This window comes from Sander lucioperca, chromosome 11 (genome assembly GCF_008315115.2).
Source record: "Sander lucioperca isolate FBNREF2018 chromosome 11, SLUC_FBN_1.2, whole genome shotgun sequence".
In the NCBI taxonomy this organism is placed as follows: domain Eukaryota; kingdom Metazoa; phylum Chordata; class Actinopteri; order Perciformes; family Percidae; genus Sander; species Sander lucioperca.
In genome coordinates this window covers 40,077,410-40,087,344 of record NC_050183.1, presented here as the reverse complement: position 1 = coordinate 40,087,344, position 9,935 = coordinate 40,077,410, and positions in this window count along the sequence as shown.

Below are 9,935 nucleotides of genomic sequence, written 5' to 3'. Positions count from 1 at the left end.
TTTATTAATAATGTTTATTATACAGACGATAGATTATAGATATAGACCAAGATATAATAACAAGTTTATAACACTGACAACACTGCAAGATACAACTATTATAAATGCATTAAAGACAATTCATATTCCTTCATATATAATATACAACATCACATAATCTTTAGATTTAAAATACAACATCTGGAACACACACACACACACACACACACACACACAGAGACACACACACACACACACACACACACACACACAGAGACACACACACACACACACACAGACACACACACACACACACACACACACACACACACACACATACACACACACACAGACACACACACACACACAGACACACACACACACACTAAGGCCTGGATACCCGACCCGAGTCCGACGGGTCCCGACGGCTCCCGACGGTACACGACGGGCCGGGCCGGGTTCGGACAGATATTTAGAAATGATGGTCGGGTTCGGGTCGGGCTCAGTCACATCAGCGCGATAAGGCATTTGTTGTAAAATGGTGCTGCAGCTCCTTTAAGAGAGCTCAGTGTGTGTGTAAAGAAGAGAAGAGAGATAGAGAAAGAGGAAGCAGACGTGTAGATGCGACCGGAGCAGAGTTGGTGAATAAGTTTAAGTTTTGTACACAGTGTGTGTGGTGTCCGAAATAAACTCCAGACTGAAAGCCAAGTTCATTCATCGTCTCACCAGAAACGGGATTTTAACCCCGACGTTATATACCGTCGGCCCTGGAGGTAACCAGTCTCCCTGGTTTTCTGATCACAGTCGGAAAAGAAGCGATCAGGAAAGGTTAACACATTGAACATTTTAAATTAAACAGCTGATTAACGTGAGCTTGTTGCCCCGTGTGAGCTGATGACCTCATCTGTTGACATTTCTGAATGCCTTCCAGTTGCTTAATAAAAGCTTTCACACAACCAAATGTACATCTGTCATTTGTATGAGAAAAACTCGGACATAAATATCATAATGCCTGTCGGGCTCGGGCCGGGTTTGGACGGAAAAATTCGGCCCGATCCAGGCTCTAACACACACACACAAACCCACAAACACACAAAGACACACACAGACACACACACACACAACATCAAGAAAATATCAACTAACTCAATATATATATTTATATATATATATATATATATATATATACAATATAATATCAATATACTCCCCTGCGTCTCCCACTGAGATATCAGAGATAACCAGGAAATTTTTATTCCAACTCACTCTGCTCATTCTCTGATCAAACGTTACATCAATGATTCTTCCCTCTGTTCGGTGTGACTTGATAAACCAAACATGCCACGAATCCTTTCCCCAGTGTCTCTCTTTGGATCTGAGAGTGACTTCTTCTCCCTCTGAGAAGAACTCTACAGCAGGGGGGCCACATTTTGGGCACACCACCAGATCATAACGTTGCTCTCTCATAGAGGCTTCACAGGAGTAAAGACCTGAGTGATTTAACATTAGAGATGAAAACACCAGCGAGTAGTTTTGGTCTACTGAAGGAACAGTCTGGTTTTGTTGTCCTAGGTCAGTGTAACAGCGTGTTTTTCGATTATATTTCCTCCAACGTGGGGGCTGTTCATCAGTGGAGTCAGTGATAGTGCACGGCAACACAGTGGTCTCTCCCACTGAGCAGTAGATTACCTCAAACTCTAACAAGTCTACAGTCTGACTGCTAACACACTGCTGTTGGTTCATCACCAGACAGTTGTACCATGTAAAGTCTGTTGCTGTGACGTTGGAAACACGAAGAGCTGATGTGTTTGTCACCACTTGGTATCTTCCTCTAACATTGTCCATCACTGATGTCGTCTTGTCCCCAAAAACTCTGTTCCATGTTTCTTGCACATATCTAGAGTCCTGTTTGAGCCACTGGATATCCAGATTATCAGCTGCTCCCTCACATGACAGGTCTACTGTTACTCCAAGTCTCGCTCCAATATATCTCCCACCTATTGAAGTAGTACTGTAGTATATGACCATTCTATAACTTTCTATAAACTTTGCTTAAAGGTTTGTTATAAGGGAGTCCTATGAACTTTACTCTACATTTACTGAGAACATCTGGAAATTGTTAACATGAGTAGAGGTCCCCCCAAGACAGAAGATACCTTTTTTGGAGTTGTGCCAGATAACAGGCATCGATTGGTCAGTTATCCATCCAATGGTATACTTACAAAATTACGTCCTATGTTGATACAATGCATAGGATATATACGTTGTTCACACAAAGAAAAGTTGGAACGATTTTTGGAAGAATTTGGATTCTCTGCAGGAGTTTGTAAAATCGATGCTGAATCTTTGCTTGTAATAAACCTTTTTATAATCAAGAACAGTGTCGGCTGATTCCTCTTCATACAGCATCACAGCATTACTATTTAAGACACCACAATTTTGGCGACGAGGATGGGATCGGTTGCATCTCCCAGGTCATCGTTTCATCATGGGCACCCAGGGACTGACTCCCGCTTCATTGGTCGACTATGAGGTGAGCTTTCTCACAGATTTGGGCGCTGGTCAGTTCGTGTGTGACTCTGTGTGTGCGATGAGGGATTGCACCGTGTCGAATCTGTGTGTATTTTGTGTAGTGATTGCTGTGTGATGGGGTTCCGTTTTAAATTATTTGTGTTAAAATCAACGCAGACAGGGGGAAGTGTGAGTTAACATATGAGAAATAAGAAGAAAACAAAGCAAATGCTTTAAGGAAGCTAGAGAAACAGAGGAAAAGGAAATTTAAGTGAAGAAATAGAGAAAAGGGAGAAAAAGTAAGGGATTAAGGAATATTCACATAGACAATGTGAAAAGATTTTAAGGAATAGGCAAATTGGATTAAAGAAAACAGTTGATAACCCTGGCCAGGGCAATTTGGCTTAAACAACATAAAGAAAAAGGAAACAAGAGAAAATAAAAACAAGGAGTGATAAAGAGAAGATAAAAGGAAACAAGAGAAAATAAAAGAACACAGAAAAGAACAGGAACAATAAAGAGAAACCAACAGAAACAAGAAAAATAAAGGATAACGCCGTTAATCTGATAAAAAAGCCCTTTGAAAAAAGGCGATCACAGGATGGGCCGTAGTCTTGAACTTTTATTAGATGAAAAGTTTGAGCCAGTTCTGAGAACTGAGGTGTAGACTAACAGTTCAATGGTAGGTTTCCCAATCGATGCATTGTTGACGAATAATGTTCGAAGCAGACTTGCAATTGGATTTCTACACCTAGGTAGCAAAATAATAACAAAAAAAACAAAAACAAAAAAAAAAACAATGCGGCGGAAAGCAGACTCTTTTTAGGAATTACATGCATGAATGATGTCGACTTTTGTGTGTATGAGAGAGAGTGTGTGTGAACAGCGGTGTGTGTGAACAGTGGTGTTTCTGCTGTGTGTTATAGGTTGTGCATGCGTCATAAGGATCCTATATTAGATAGATATATACATATATGTTTTGGTTGAAAACAGGAGTTTTAGTTATCTGTAAGGTTAAGATATTCTCTTCATTATGGCTAAAAATATGAGTCTCTTTTTCAAGAGAACGTTTTCAAAGTGTTAAAATGTATGAGCCTTCTTTGGGAGGACTTTTGTTTATTAATCTTATGAGTCTTCTTTGAAGGAGAACGTTTTCAAAAACATATAAAAATTTATGAGCCCCTTTGGAGGACGTGAAAATAGATTAGGCTAACCTATAGTAAAAATAAGAAGCTTCAAAAGTAGTATTTGTGTTTTATGTTTTGTGTTGGTTTGTTTTGTCCTGTGTCATTGTTGTTTTAATGTGGTCTGTTGAAGGGACAAATGGAGAGACAATAGGTCTGTCTGTTGAGAGAATTTGTAAGAATCATTAAGTTTTCTCTGATTTCTTTGAGATCGTTTAAACTGCTTTATGATAGCATATTGCTATTTGCGTTATCTGCTGCTTTGAAATTAGTAAGATTAAGAAATTCTATGTTAAAGTAAGCTGAGTGATTCTTTAGCTATTCTTTTGGTTGAGTGTGAGCCTAAGTTCCTTAACTCCAGTGGAGTTCCACTCACTGTGAAATCACACTGCTGACTGATCTGCGCATGCCCAAGAATGCTAGGAATTCAAGTTTTCACAGAAAGTTTAGGAGGAAAAGGGGGGTTAAGTGCAGCTCAGTAAAACATTAAAGTGGCTGTTGCTTGACTATTTAACTATTTGATAGGGATCCATTAAATTTATAAATGAGAGTTATGTTGATGGATAAAAAAAAAAGCGAGAGAAAATGTCATAAACACCTAGAGAAATGGCATTAGAATTTAAAATGTCCTTCTAATTAGGAAGCCTTAACTATGCTTGCTTCTGAAGCATGATAAGAAAAAGTGGGAGAAAGATTTGAGGACAAAAGTAGGATAAATAAGGCTCAGGCCTGAAAGAAAAAGGAAAAAGAGAGATTAATAGCTGGCATAGGTGATTTGCTGGAACTCATATCAGTGATTGATCACCCTGGATTAAGAAAATTCCAGCTCTATACCTCTATTGAAAGTAAGAGATGAGAGGACTGATTGATGGGCTTCAGGATTGTCACCTCTGCCATTTTAAAATGTTGGACCACTTGTTTTGAGTGGCGAGGCATCTAAAATGATTTTACTTTGAATAAAACAATTCGAAATTTGATAATTCTATAAGGTTTTTGATTTTGCTAATGTTCTCCACTGTTACATGTGGTTATGTCATTGCACCAAGGAAATGAGTGACATTTGTGAAGGTGGAAACAGAATGAATGAATCCAAATCCTGTGAAGAAACAGCGAGTAATTCAATCCTAATCAAACAGTTAGAGTTAATAATGGGTAACTATTGTTACAAAAGATGGTCAGGAAAGCTGAGAGAAGATGTTAAGTGTATGCTGTAGAAAGGGAAAAGAAAGTTTTATGGGATAATGGAAAAAAAAGGCATGACTTTAAGGGAAAGTTAAGGGTACAATAAGGTACTAAGCTGGTTAAAGACAGAAAGAGAGTGTTGTGAAAGTGACAGAAAGACAAAGAAAGAGATAAATGTACTTTTGAATTAGGATACTGGAGTTCATACTAATATTGTTGTTACAGAGACAACTGTAGCATTGGGGTTACAATCTACAGGAGGGTAAATGTTTAGATGAGAATAGTAAAAACTGCTATACCACAAGCACAAAAAACTTAGGGAAAGAGATAAATTATGTAATTTTCAGGAATGACTAATGGTAATCTTCAAGACAAATTGCTTTTGGATATTATTGTAATCTGACACAAATAAAAAATGAATTAGGATTTGTGTAGAACAAACATATGTTTATGAAATATGATGTTTTATTGTTGTTAGACTGTCCAACAAATATATAGGCCTATAAGTCCAGTTGAACTGATTAGCTGTTGAAATATTTAGTTAGTTGACAGGACTGTTGGGATCATTTCTAGTTTCAGAAATGTGAGGATTTTCTACATTGTTACTTTTGATACTTTAAGTACATATTTTATGATACTTTTCTTACTTAGGTAATATTTTTGTAGCAACATTTTGAATCAATGATGTCATAGGTTAGAAGCAAGAAAACTAAAATGTGTATGATTAAAAGTACAAGTAATGCTTCTCGGAGGTGTTGTGTTTTGTGTTTATTCAGTGTGCCTCGATGGATGTCAGAGCAGACCTGTCTTACTCCTCTACAAGCTGATTTGTTTGGTCCCATCCCCCACCCACTATCATGTTCTTGCATTGATTGTTTGAAGAATGATGTTTTTTGTCATGAAGTGAATATATGGAGACCTCAGATGTTTTTCTCTTTTTGTTGACGCTTAGGGAAATGGGGTCTAGGCAGGAAATAGAAGTCCTTTTTCAGAACCGAAGGGTCGACCTGCCTGAATTTGGACATTGTTTTGATTTTATTTCATTTTCTGAGGTTTTCCCATGTATTTGCTTGAACTATAGCTATAATTTGATAAAGATTTATTTTCTAATTGATCTGGAGTACTAAGGTGGTCGCCTAGGCAGAGGGACCGTGAGAGAATTTTCCTATCTTGATTGATTGATGGTTACTTGAAAAGACAGCTGCCAGATGGGTTTTTCGCTCTCACACTGCAACGATTTCATTTTGTTACACTCTATAAATTTGTTTACACTCCGAAAGTTATATTATAAGGAACATGTTATAATGAGAAATGTTATTCCTACTCTTCTTGTTTTTCGAGACTTTATTAAGTCTCGAAGGGGGGAAATATGTAGTATATGACCATTCTATAACTTTCTATAAAGTTTGCTTAAAGGTTTGTTATAAGGGAGTCCTATGAACTTTACTCTACATTTACTGAGAACATCTGGAAATTGTTAACATGAGCAGAGGTTCCCCCAAGACAGAAGATACCTTTTTTGGAGTTGTGCCAGATAACAGGCATCGATTGGTCAGTTATCCATCCAATGGTATACTTACAAAATTACGTCCTATGTTGATACAATGCATAGGATATATACGTTGTTCACACATAGAAAAGTTGGAACGATTTTTGGAAGAATTTGGGTTGGTCGTTCTCCAAGCTCTCTGCAGGAGTTTGTAAAATCGATGCTGAATCTTTGCTTGTAATAAACCTTTTTATAATCAAGAACAGTGTCGGCTGATTCCTCTTCATACAGCATCACAGCATTACTATTTAAGACACCACAATACAAACAGTAATAGTGATGTTGTTGTCATGCGTCATGTTGCCCTCAGTCCAACACTCCTCTCGGTACCGGCCGGAGTCTGAATGGGTCAGGTTGAGGATGGTGTAAGAAGAAGTTTTCACCGAGCTGACAAGTCGTAGTTTCAGGTGTTTCAGAGCAAACAGCAGGAAGGAGAGCTCTGTGACTGCAGCCATTCTGCTCCGAGGTCGACAATCACTGACACCACTCAGCTCATATACTCTACACCAACACTCATCAGCTGCTGCTCTTTTTCTTTGTGTGTGTGTGTGTGTGTATGAGTGTGTGTTTCTGCATGTGTGTCTGTGCGTGTGTGTGTGTGTGTGTGTGTGTGTGTGTGTGTGTGCATGTGTGTCTGTGCGTGTGTGTGTGTGTGTGTGTGTGTGTGTGTGTGTGTGTGTGTGTGTGTGCATGTGTGTGTGTGTGTGTGTGTGTGTGTGTGTGTGTGTGTATGAGTGTGTGTGTTTGTGTGCTATGTGTATTCATTAGTGAGGTTGGTTACAAGTCCTCCAGGTGAGAATCATCTGTACTCACTGTACAAAGAAAGATGGTTTGCTTTAACTTTTGCTTATAGTTTATACCATATATAGTGTTTTTCACCAGACAGAGTAGCAGACACGTCAGACCGGATGAAGAGGAAGTCACACTTCACTGACCCCCACCCTTTCGTGTGTGTGTCTGTGTGTGTGTGTGAGCGTGAGAATACAATAGGCTACATAAAGTGCAGATTAAGTAGGCATCACAAAACCAGTGCAAGGTGAGGTGTAAGTAAGACGGTGGATATGTGAAAGTGATATGGTAATAACCAACAGGTTCTCATACTCATCTCGTAAAATACGGACGCTTGGTCAGGTGCCTTTGTCGTTCTTATTGACGCTAAAAGTCTCCTTTAGCGCTATAAGTAAACGCGCTTGGTCGGGACTATTGCCGTCCCTTTAACGCAGTTATGTTAAGGAAAAGGTCGTGGGTGGGCGTACGGTTCTGTGACACGCGGGAGGAACATAAAAAGCGACTATAGCAAGCGTGACAAGCGGGATGCGAACCCCGCTCTGGGTGGAAGTCCTGTGTTTGTTTGACCCATCCACCCCCCCAACCAACCTCCTTACATACTACTCGCTAAATCCTCTCTAACTGCTGCTCTCCCCAGTGCATTACACAAACTCGCTGAAAGACGCCTTTTTCGTCACATCAGACGCTGACAGCCACTGTCCAAACGTCCTTATTTTATGAGTTCGGAATGAGAACGGGTTGTAATAACACAGTATACATGAATAGACAATCTATATCACTGCTGAGATGTATTAAAGAGTCAGAATAGAGTTAGTGCAAATTGTGGTCTAGTTAGTGATGTAGATCAGAAGATGGACAACAAAAGGGGTGGGCAGCACTCGATTGAAAAAGCATCAGCTTGGTTTTGCCAGAGTTTAGCAGTAATTGGAGGTTTTGGAAGGAGTGCTGGATGGTATTTAAGCTCTCCTGGAGGTTTGATAGCACAGTATCCAATGAGGAGCCAGATGTGTACAGGATAGTGTCGTCTTCATAGAGGTGGATTTGAGAATTCCCGACAGCAAGTTGTAACAGTTGATGTATAGGGAGAAAAGAGTCGGCCTGAGAATCTAACCTTGTGGTACCCCCATAGAGACATCCATAGGTCCAGACAACAGGCCCTCAGATTTAATGCAATGGACTTTATCAGAGAAATAGTTATTGAACCACGTGAGGCAGTCATGAGAGAACCCAAGTACACTGTACCGTTAGAGAGAAACAGGTAAAACACAAAGATACCAACATGTCCAGGTCAGATATCTGATATATACACAGCTATACACTATATATTTACTATAGTAAAACTGTGTTCTTACTGTTTTCAGAAAGTAATGGAGGTGAAAGCAATGGAAACACCACATTCATTAGTATTTAGAGATGATGAAGACATCCAGTGTGATGAAGAAAACTTGTAGCATGATCCTGGAGAGAGGCAGGATTAGTCACACTATTCTTTGTTTTCATAAATTACTAGAGACAAAATACTATATTGAAGCAAACTGCTGATTTCATTCCTTCTTGTTTACCTTACGTAGAAATTGGTATATTACATAAAATCTATATATTTTCTTAGTAGTGTGAAGTCACTCAAATTGTTCAAACTGTAAAGATGAAAAGTTTGTATTTTGATGCTAGTGTTTTTACTCTGTGTGTTCTGAGTGACAGTGTGTCTCAGTGTGTGTGTCTCAGTGTGTGTCTCAGTGTGTGTCTCAGTGTGTGTGTGTGTGTGTGTGTATCTGTGTGTATCTGTGTGTGTGTGTGTGTGTGTGTGTGTGTGTATCTGTGTGTGTGTGTGTGTGTGTGTGTATCTGTGTGTGTGTGTGTGTGTGTGTGTGTATCTGTGTGTGTGTGTGTGTGTGTGTGTGTGTATCTGTCTGTGTGTGTGTGTGTGTGTATCTGTGTGTGTGTGTGTGTGTATCTGTGTGTGTGTGTGTGTGTGTGTGTGTGTGTGTGTATCTGTGTGTGTGTGTGTGTGTGTGTGTATCTGTGTGTGTGTGTGTGTATGTGTGTGTGTGTGTGTGTGTGTGTGTATCTGTGTGTGTGTGTGTGTGTGTGTGTATCTGTGTGTGTGTGTGTGTGTGTATCTGTGTGTGTGTGTGTGTGTGTGTGTGTGTGTATCTGTGTGTGTGTGTGTGTGTGTGTGTATCTGTGTGTGTGTGTGTGTATCTGTGTGTGTGTGTGTGTGTGTATGTGTGTGTGTGTGTATGTGTGTTTGTGTGTGTGTGTGTGTGTGTGTGTGTGTGTGTGTGTGTGTGTATGTATGTGTGTGTGTGTGTGTGTGTGTGTATGTGTATGTGTGTGTGTGTGTGTCTCTGTGTGTGTGTGTGTGTGTATATGTGTGTGTGTGTGTATCTGTGTGTGTGTGTGTGTGTGTGTGTGTGTGTGTGTGTGTGTGTGTGTCTGTGTGTGTGTGTGTGTGTGTGTGTGTGTGTGTCTGTGTGTGTGTGTGTGTGTGTGTGTGTGTGTCTGTGTGTGTGTGTGTGTGTGTGTGTGTGTGTGTGTGTGTATCTCTCTCTGTGTGTGTGTGTGTGTGTGTGTGTGTGTGTGTGTGTGTGTGTCTCTCTCGTGTGTGTGTGTGTGTGTGTGTGTGTGTGGTGTGTGTCTGTGTGTGTGTGTGTGTGTGTGTGTGTCTGTGTGTGTGTGTGTGTGTGTGTGTGTGTGTGTCTCTCTGTGTGTGTGTGTGTGTGTGTGTGTGTGTGTGTGTG